The sequence below is a fragment of the Vicia villosa genome, linkage group LG4 (genome assembly GCF_029867415.1).
Source record: "Vicia villosa cultivar HV-30 ecotype Madison, WI linkage group LG4, Vvil1.0, whole genome shotgun sequence".
Classification (NCBI taxonomy): Eukaryota; Viridiplantae; Streptophyta; class Magnoliopsida; order Fabales; family Fabaceae; genus Vicia; species Vicia villosa.
In genome coordinates, this window is record NC_081183.1 from 110,969,951 (window position 1) to 110,980,047 (window position 10,097).

Sequence of the window (10,097 nt, forward strand, 5' to 3'; positions counted from 1 at the left end):
AATAAATATCAATTAAATACTCTAATAAATTAATTTACTAAGTTAGATGAATAAATGAAAGTTTAAGTTAACAACCCCGACATCAGATTGTGTTTAAACATTTCATTAATCATTCAAAATAATAAAGTAAATCATGAGTTAAAAAGATAAAGTAATTGAGTAACATGTCATAAATTTCCATACAGCAAAAAAATATTAGCAACAAGAAATGACTGTGAATCAAGTTTTTGCAAAATTATTAGACAATAATTTCATCTAATATTTGTGTCATGTCATATTTGATCAAGACTAAACCTTATAGTGTTTTTAACCACGTAAAAATATATAATGGTTCATTAAAATTACCTTACATCTAAGTCGTCATTAAGATCATTACACTTTAAACAAAACTTGTCATATTTATTAGTACGACCCTAATTTTTTTTTAATGTGTAAAGTCATTAACTAAATTATGTATGTGTATTTTTTACTTAATCGTAACATGTACTATTGGCTAACCAAATCTTGCCATGTGGAACTTGGTGGGCCGAGTGTAGATCTTATGATTTCTTAGTACCTAAGGGTCTTCCGTGTATGTTGATGTGAAAAAGATGTCAGAATGACAAGCTATAATTGGTTTCTTTATTGGTAAGAAACCATAAGGGTAGAAAAGAGGAAAATTAGAAGAACACATTGAATTGGTTATAAATTGTTATTATTTATTTTTTCTTTGAAACAAGATTGCAAGTGTTATAGGATAACAAAATAACTTCTCTCACTCTAATTAGAATTTGCGTTATGCAATGATGAGAGACTAGTATGCTATTTATAAGAAAACTAACACACTAAACTAATGAGCTTTTACATACAAACTCCTCCTTGCACAAGCTAACTTAAGGAACAAACTAACTTAAACAATTGGGCATAACAAACAGACCCAATTCGACATGCTAACAATCCTAGCATATTTCGATTTCGACTAAAGCATGTAAACAGACTTCAACGACATGCTAAAAATCCTAGCATACTTCGACTTCGACTAAAGCATGTAAATAGACTTTGACGAAATGCTAAGATTTTGTTGAATTGTCGAACCAATAAAACACCCTTCGACCATACTAGAGTTTAATCCAATATCTCACAAATCTCCACCTTGGAATAAACTATATAACCATCAAGGAAACAACTAGCTTTCTTCATGCAGATTTATCAATTAGACACAGTGGAAAAACTTGCAACTTGGCAATGTCGGTGATCATATCAGCAGCATTGTGATCTGTCGAAACCTTCAGCACTTGGACTTATCTACGCTCGATTACCCCTCTAACAAAATGCAACCTCGCATTGATGTGATTGGTTCTCTCATGATAGACTGAATTCTTCGACATGTGTATAACACTTTGACTATCACATTTTATAGTGATAACTTGACCTTGAAGTTTTAGCTTCATAGCAAACCTTTCAAGCCACAATGCTTCTTTCATAGCTTCAGTGAGGGCGATATATTCTGCTTCAATGGTTGATAAGGCAACAACCTTTTGAAGTGTCGCTTTCCAACTGATTGTTCTGTCAAACATAGTGAACACATATCTAGATATAAGTTTCCTGGAATCCATATGTCGCACGCTCGCGAAAAATGAACAGAGTCGCCACCAATATATTTATCCCATAAGGGAAAGGAATATCAGAAAACCTAACAAAGGAAGGAACAGGGTCTTGCGACCAGAGAATCAAGGTACGGGAGTCGGTTATGCAAGGGGAAGGTATTAGCACCCCTCGCGTCCATCGTACTCGATGGTATCCACCTATGTTTGTTTCTATCTAAAGGGTGTGTAACTATGTCTATGTCTACATGCGAAATGAATGCAAAATGTAGGGAAAATAAAGAATTGTACTCGCACGGGCCCTACCCCGCTGCCTACGTATCCTTTTCAGGAATCAGAGTTACCGTAGCTCGGCTCACGATTTTCTGTTTGTTTTGTGTTTTTTAGTTGGGCGGCGTTAACGCTCACGCTCTTGCATAAGGGATCGCCTAGGATGCAATGGAGCGGAGATAACTTGCCCTTAAGAAAAGAAAAAAGAGATTGGTTTGTGTCTTTTAGGGTAATTCCATGATGACGAGAACCTACTACAAGGTCTCGCATCACTTCCTTACTTTGTTTTAAATCTGACCATTTGTTAGTGTTTTAAGTGTTTTTGGTTGGTGTTTTTTATGGGGATTTTAACTTTGTGACTTAGATCATACCAAAAAGAGTTTGTTTTGCATATTTAGAGAACGCACATCGAGGCCTACGCCACAATCGTTTCTCTAAATAACGGTTAAGAAATACATCGAAATCTACATTCCAATCATTTCTTTCCGTTTAGTAGAAAAGAACGTACATCGGGGCCTACACCCCAATCATTTCTTTTCTACTACGTGGGGAAGAACGTACATCGGGGCCTACGCCCCAATCATTTCTTTCCCACCATATATCAGAAGTGTGACAGTATGATCTTTGTCAGGTTTTTATTAAGTATTTTAAAGTTGAAAAGCAAAAAAAAGAATGCAATGGGGGACTAACCTATTCTCTAATCTAAGTTGTCTAATTCTTATTCATGTACAAAAGGGATCTAAAATGGTACTAACGAAATAGGCCTAAAATAAGGCCAAAGTCAAGCGACAAAGTCACACAAAAATTATATAGAAATCAACGTGTAAATGATACAAAAGCAATTCAAACATTAGTGCAAAATTAACCTAAAAGTGCTACTATTTTTATGAGCTTTTTATGAGCTTTTTATGAGGGAGAATTCAATCAATTAAATGTCAAAGCTAACCTAAAAAATCTACTATTTTCATGTTGATTTTTATGAAAGAGAAATGAACTCTAAATCAAGCAAAAAAAGAGACTAAAACAATAAACCTAAAACTAATGTTTTTTATGAACATTTTTTATGTCAAAATTAGTATCGAAGCCTAAAAAAGATGGTAGAAAAAATTAGTATTTTATCACCTAAAAGAAAATAGAAAAAAGTCTAACAAAACCTAAATTCTAGTAATTAAGAAAAGAAACAGGGGGGTGTAATGTTGAAAATAGTGGTGAGATTAGAAACAGGCGTAGGGCCCATGGATGCTGGCCCATCTGTATTGTTTTTTTTGTTCAAACATTCAGCACAAAAATGAAAGATGTGCATTGGGCTAAGGGGTGTGTGGAAGCAATTCGGTAGCCCAAGCAACTTGTGATCCATGGACAATTATCTTCAGATTCTTTTGACTCAATTAACACCAATTTATTCAACTCAAAAGTCATTAATTCTCCTTAATCTCAGTTAATATCAGTTAATGACAATTAATATCCTAAGTTAATAAGAATAGCAAAAGGGAATTAGGTTACCTATTGAGACGCATCGACTTCTTTCTTCACAGAAAATCTCTTTCTCCTTCTTCATTCAATTGGCGACGGCGCGGTGGAGAAATTCCTCCTCTCCGACGAAGCAAACGTCAGCGCCGCCCTGAACGGCGTCGTTCTCTCCTCACACCTGAAGCGCGAAGATGACGGCTAAGAATCCATCATCTCTCCAATGAAACGACGTCTCATACCACTGTGCGACAGGAAGAACTCGGCATTAACTCTCCTCTCAGTTCCGTTTCGTTTCACTGTGACAAGTTCGGTGCTTCTTTGAATTTGACGAAACTGAGCATAAAATCTGAATAAGTTCTCTCAAGAACTCAGGTACGTGTTTTTGTTCTCTTATTCGCTTATTCTTCTTCTTTGATTATTCTGGAAATTTTCTATGTGTGCTTCGTTTTCGCTGTGCGTGATTGATGAACGATGTTGATTGAAGATGAATGATGTGGCTGAGATTGAAGAGTTCTTGTGTTGTAGCGGTGATGAAGATGAAGAGTACGATTCCGATAGAGAGAAAGATTGAAGGAAGATGAAGATTTTGTTGATTGATTTTCTGTGAGCTTCAATCTTCTGCACCAAAGTAAGTCCTGCCGATTTTTCTGTGTCAATTTGTTCTTCCCTTTTTCTCTGTGTTATCGATTCTCTTCCCCTCTCTGTTAGTGATGATTGAAGAGAGTTTATTGGTGATTGTGAATTGCGGATTTTTTTGAAAAAATGGAGCGTGAATTGTGATGGAGGCTGTTGAAGATGATAAAGAAGATGGATGAGAATCGAAGATGGTGAAGAATGGTGTGGAGAGTGAGGTGAAGATGATTGAAAGGGTGGAAATGATGTGAAGAATCAAAGATGATGAATCTGAATGAAGGTGATGAGGTGAAAAATGGTGTGTGTAGCCTGAACAATGGTGGGAGGTTCTGTCATATATAGTTTTACAGGTTAGTTTCTCCTCTGAATTTCTGTTATCTGGTTCTCTCTGATTCTGTTAATTCAGTTGGGATAATCTGTTAGTTGGTTATATTAGAAATGGCTGTTAGAAATCTGTTATGTATTAGAATCGGTTGGGAATTCTGTTAGTAAGTTTGTTGGTTGTTAGTAAAGGTGGTTAGAGATTGTTATTTATGGTTTTTCTATTATGAATATTGGTTATGTTAGTTGCTGAGTTTTATTTATGTTATGCAGGGAGGTTGAGTTTGGTCTGTTAAAGTAAGCAGCAGTTTGGATTGTAATTGAAGGTATGGTTTCGTTAATTGAACTCTGTGGACTTTCATTTCTTCTCTTATTTCCTGAATCGACGTCGTTTCCTTTTGGTTTCAGATACATCAATGTGCTCATCAACAACCCCAACTAGTGAATCACATCGTTTTGACTTCCATTCAGCATTACGATCATACAAAGAATTAGGACTTTAGATTTATGAACTTCGTGAGAAGATCCAGCGAATGTAGTTCGGTGACGAGCATCGACACAAGGTTCCAAAATAGGCTGATTAAGTATAATGCAATTGGCAATTCAAAGTTGTAATGAACCTCTTTTTTTTGTAATATACTTTTATGCAGAATTTTGGTTAGACTTTTCTCCCAGTGCAAAGTATCAGTTTTGTTATAACTTTGGTTACCAAACTTTGAACTCCAAGCTTCTTCAATTTTGGCATTTGTTTTTGAACGTAACTTTTCTTTTTGAATGAATTCCTGAATATGGATTTAATAATTGTCAAATTCCAATGAGGAAGCCAAAGTGAATTGGTTAACAAAAGTCAACCTTTAATCAACTGAGTACTTTTGCAATACTTCTTCTACACTCTTTATTAAGAAATCCAAGCAATCAACAGTTAAACCAAGATAATTTGTATCCCAAGCAAACACCACACAAAACCTTAATGCCATAATCATCGCAACATGTTGAGATATTGATCCAAATGCCCTGTTCCATGAGTAGCAAAAAGGCTAAGCGTGAAATGTATGATCAAGTCATTAGTAACTCAAGTGTTGAGAAGCAGCCCATGATGATTGTAAGACCAGACTCATTCGTAGGGAAATAAACCTCTGTTTTATAATTTCAACAGAAAAACTTAGAAACCTCAGCTCCAACTTGATTGATGTAAACACCTTGAAGATAAGGAGTCTCACAGTACCAATAAACCCTAACCCTTCAAGATCTTTTGTCCCGTGCCAAATTTATTGATTAATGGTGCATGTTATGTTAAATGACCTGATGGAGAGTATGCAGATGAAATGATAAGCCTAAGCCAGTTAGAAATAAAGGGGTAGGACAAATTTGGGGTATGACAGCTGCCCCTATTTAATCGTCTTAAACCTGAAGGTGAGATTGGCGTTAGCCTTTCGAACATTCGAGGTAGAAGAAGATTAAATACCAAGACCAGAAATTTGTCCTGAAAAGAGGATGGTATAAGGTTCTCCTTATTTTTTGTTTTTGATATCTGCTGGGGAAAGAGAAATTTTGTTTTTTTTTGGTGGAATGATTTATGGATGCTTTGGTTGAATGGGGAAAGAGAATAATGACTTGCTGGGGATTGGGAATTGGTTTTATAGTAAGAAATTATGGACGAATGGTGGTTGTCAGGCGAGAACTGACTTCACCTAGGATCAAAAAATGAAAGAAATGATTTGCCAGGGCGAGGACTGGACTTTGAAAAAGTTTGCCAGGGCGAGAACTGGACTTTGAAAAAGTTTGCCAGGGCGAGAACTGGACCTTGAAAAAGTTTGCCAGGGCGAGAACTGGACTTTGAAAAGGTTTGCCAGGGCGAGGACTGGACTTTGAAAAGGTTTGCCAGGGCGAGAACTGGACTTTGAAAAAGTTTGCCAAGGCGGGAATTGGGCTTTGAAAAAAGGTTTGCCAAGGCGAGAACTGGACTTTGAAAAAGGGTTTGCCAAGGCGGGAATTGGACTTTGAAGAAGGGTTTGCCAAGGCGGGAACTGGACTTTGAAAGAGTTTGCCAGGGCGAGAACTGGACTTTGAAAAAGGTTTGCCAAGGCGGGAATTGGGCTTTGAGGAATGATTACCAGGACGGGAACTGGGGTTTGAGGAGATTTGTGATGTAGTAGCAGATATCAATCGGAGTTTGTAAGGACAACTTTTTATGTGGGGAAGTATCGTCGTCTTGATTGAGTGGTGATTTGTATTATCTGGCTTAAGCTTTGTATGCATGTTTGAATTTTTCTGTGGCGTAATGCTCCATTTTGATGGATATGCTACGCTTTTGAGGATGCAATGTTATATGCAATGGGAACTATATGCAAAGTGCCAAATAAAGGCATTAGTGATAGAGAAGCAGGCTCCTTGGGGTCCGCTGCTTGTTATCTTGAGATACCAATATGAATCAGTGTTTGAAACCCCGCAGCGCAAAAGATCATTGGAAACTGCACTGAGGGTTGAAATGTAGCTTTGTTGAGGAGGAAGTGACTTCATTTGACTTTCCCTACACCTTGAACTGCTTGGGGGTGGTGAGCTTGAGGAGATTCCCTCGATTCACCATACTAAGGGTGAGAAATCCAAATAAGGAGACCCGGTTGGGGAAGTGGAGCAACTCCCATGAGAAATAAACTCATGTACTTGGGGAGAAACCATAATTCCAGGAGAAATAAACTCCTATGATTGGGGAGAGACAATAAAACTCAGAAGATTGTGCCCCAAGCTTCGTGAACTACGAGGGAATTTGCCCCAAAGGATCCTTGGAGAGATTTGTCAAATCTTGACGTAACTGCCCCAGATTGGTTGAACCCAAGAGAGATTCCTCGACTTGATTGCCCCAGATATGCTGAATTTGAGAGGTCGAACCTCGATTCAATTGCCCCAGATTGACCAACAGTGAATGGATGCTTCAGTTGACAGAGTTTTCACACAACTCGCCCCTTGGAGTAATCAGTCTTTGAAGTGAATGGCTCATGGAATCGATCAACTTTTTTTCTGCAGTTGTTCATTGTTGGATCTTCCTTAATGTCAAGTGTCTATTCACAAGTAAAAGATATTTGTTTTGGAGATGATAATCTAAATGCAATGCTTATGCTAGCTTCGAAATCAAAGTTATTAAAACAAAGTTGTGACATTCAGTGTTTGAATTATTTGTCATATCGATATCATCATGAATGGTAAGCACACATCTAGGAGTCAGTTTTACATAACTTGCTTTTGAAATAAACCCTGCTTCAATTAGGTCTTTTTAAGGGTCGTAACGTGGTCTGGTTCACGGTTTCAGAAAGAAAGGATTTTAAGGCTCAAAGTCTAACCTAACCCACCCACTCTTCGTGATGTTCTCCAGTCCTAAGTTCAACTTAACTTGATACGAGCGTTCATCCTTCAAAAGGAGTTTGAGATGATTGAGGAATCAGTGAGATCTTCTGGACATGGCAGTCACTTTACCTTTTCGATTTGGTGTCCGATCACACGACTTTGTTCTTTTGATGAGGATCTTTATTTTGTAATCCTCGTTTTTCGCTTTTGCTTTTCTTTTTGTTTCCCTAACTTTTGCCTGGACAGATTCTTTTGAACTTTATTTTAGAGTCCAGCGGGATGCCCTAATTTTTGCCTAAGTCACTTGTTTTCAAGTTGTCGACTTAGCGGGCTCTCTTTCTTTCTCTTTTTTTTTATTCACTTTTTTTTTGAACAAGTTTTGTGATCCTGAATCTCTGATTTGTTGGAGGTGATTGTGACTGCCTCATTCTTTGATTGATGAAGGATTGCCATTGTGGCATTGACTTTCCTCAACCTTTTGAAAGATAACCATTGTTGTATCCTTGGACGGACACTCCTGATGAATTCTGAATGCTCGATCAGATTAATTGAACGCTACCCTGCCCCCTGGGTTAAATGTGAGGGTTTTTTCTTTGTATAGAAAAGAAATTCCTACTTCAAGGCTCAAAGGGGTTTACGAGGGTCTATCTCCCTTATATCTCCAGTGTTTGGGGATTAGAAACAATGCCTGTACATCCTCAGCAGGGTTTTATTCATAAGCACATAATTAAATATTTTGCATTTGTATTATTTTTTCATCATTCTCCTTTTGATATTTTTTGCTTAAACCAGAGTTTGATATCGATAGACATAAATATGTGAGTGAACACGAATGGATTGATTCGAAACTAGCATATGCAATGTATTTTTATTTTTATTAAAAACAAACAGGTTTTACATGGAAGAAACAATTAACAAAACAAGGAAAATTACAAATGAAAATGCAGGAATGAATTGATGACTGCCATAGTTGAGGAGGCTTGACTCCGTCTGGACTTGTTGATCTTGAATACTTTCTGTAGTTCCTTCCAAACACTTCAGATTACTTCAAAAGAAAACTCCAACAAAGTCATCCAAGAGTTGTAAATCTTTGTGTTACTTTAGGGATTCGAGCAATGCGAGTGATGCAATGCTCAAGATAAGAGTACGTCTTGCTTATCCCTCGTGCGGGAGCCCCAAGCATAGTTGCTAGAGTGGTAATCACCATCAAACATGGAGGAACCTTGCATGGCCGTCAAACTTAGAAAAGCTATATGTTGTGAGGAAAGAATTTGTTGATTCTGGAGACTTTCTGAAATCTAGGCATTTATTCGAGCAAAGGAATTCCATTCACCCATATGTTTCCTTCTTGAAGGGTTATATGCCTCCCATCAATCAACTGTTGTACTTTGGCTTTGAAAGCATTGCAGTCCTCAGTTGAGTGCCCCATTGATCCAGCGTGATATCCACATTGCACATTAGGGTCATACCCAGGTGGAAACGGTTGTGGTGGAGGCTTTAGAGATTTGGGAACCACCAATGAGCTTTGAACTAGATATGGAAGAAGTTTAGTGTATGTCATAGGAATCTGGTCCAAAGGAGCATTTCTTCGTTCCAAATTACTTCTAGGTTGGCGTTGATTCGGATGACCTTGTTGATGTGGAGCACATTGCTTTTGTGGCAGATACTGAACCGGTTGTTGTTGGACCATCTGGGGTTGTTGATTGATAGTGGTGGCAAAGGCTTGTGGAATATATTGGCCAGGAGAAACTAGTACCATCTGATAGTTAGGAACCTGAACCTGAGGATAAGCAGGGATTTCCTCTTCTGCGATCTCAGAAACTGCATTTATTTCACTTTTCTCTTCTTCTGTGAATTCGGAAACATTAGCAATATCCTGGATTTTACCCATCTTTAAGACGTTTTCAATTCTTTCTCCTACGACAACCAAATTTGAGAATTCGGAGGAAGCACATCCAACCATCATGTTCAGATAAGGATCTTTCAAAGTATTCATGAACATGTCTACAAGCTCTCGTTCCAAAAGAGGAGGTTGGACTCTGGAAGCTAATTCTCTCCATCTTTGTGCATACTCTTTAAAAGACTCATCAACCTTCTGAGTTAAATTTTGGAGTTGTAGTCTAGTAGGAGCCATGTCACTGTTGTACTTGTAATGTCTGAGAAAAGCCTCTGCTAGTTCATCCCATGTGCGGACATGAGTTCGTTCGAGTCGTGTATACCATTCAAGAGATGCCCCACTTAGGCTATCCTGAAAGAAATGCATTAGAAGCTTGTCATTTTCTGCATACGGAGCCATCTTGTTACAGAATGCCTTGATGTGACTCATCGGACAAGTAGTACCCTTGTATTTCTCAAAACTGGGGACTTTGAATTTAGCAGGAATTTTGATATCAGGAACTAGGCACAAATCAATAGCATTTAAACCGGAGGAGCTTCGACCTTCTAAAGCTTTCAATCTTTCTTCCAGGAGATGGAATT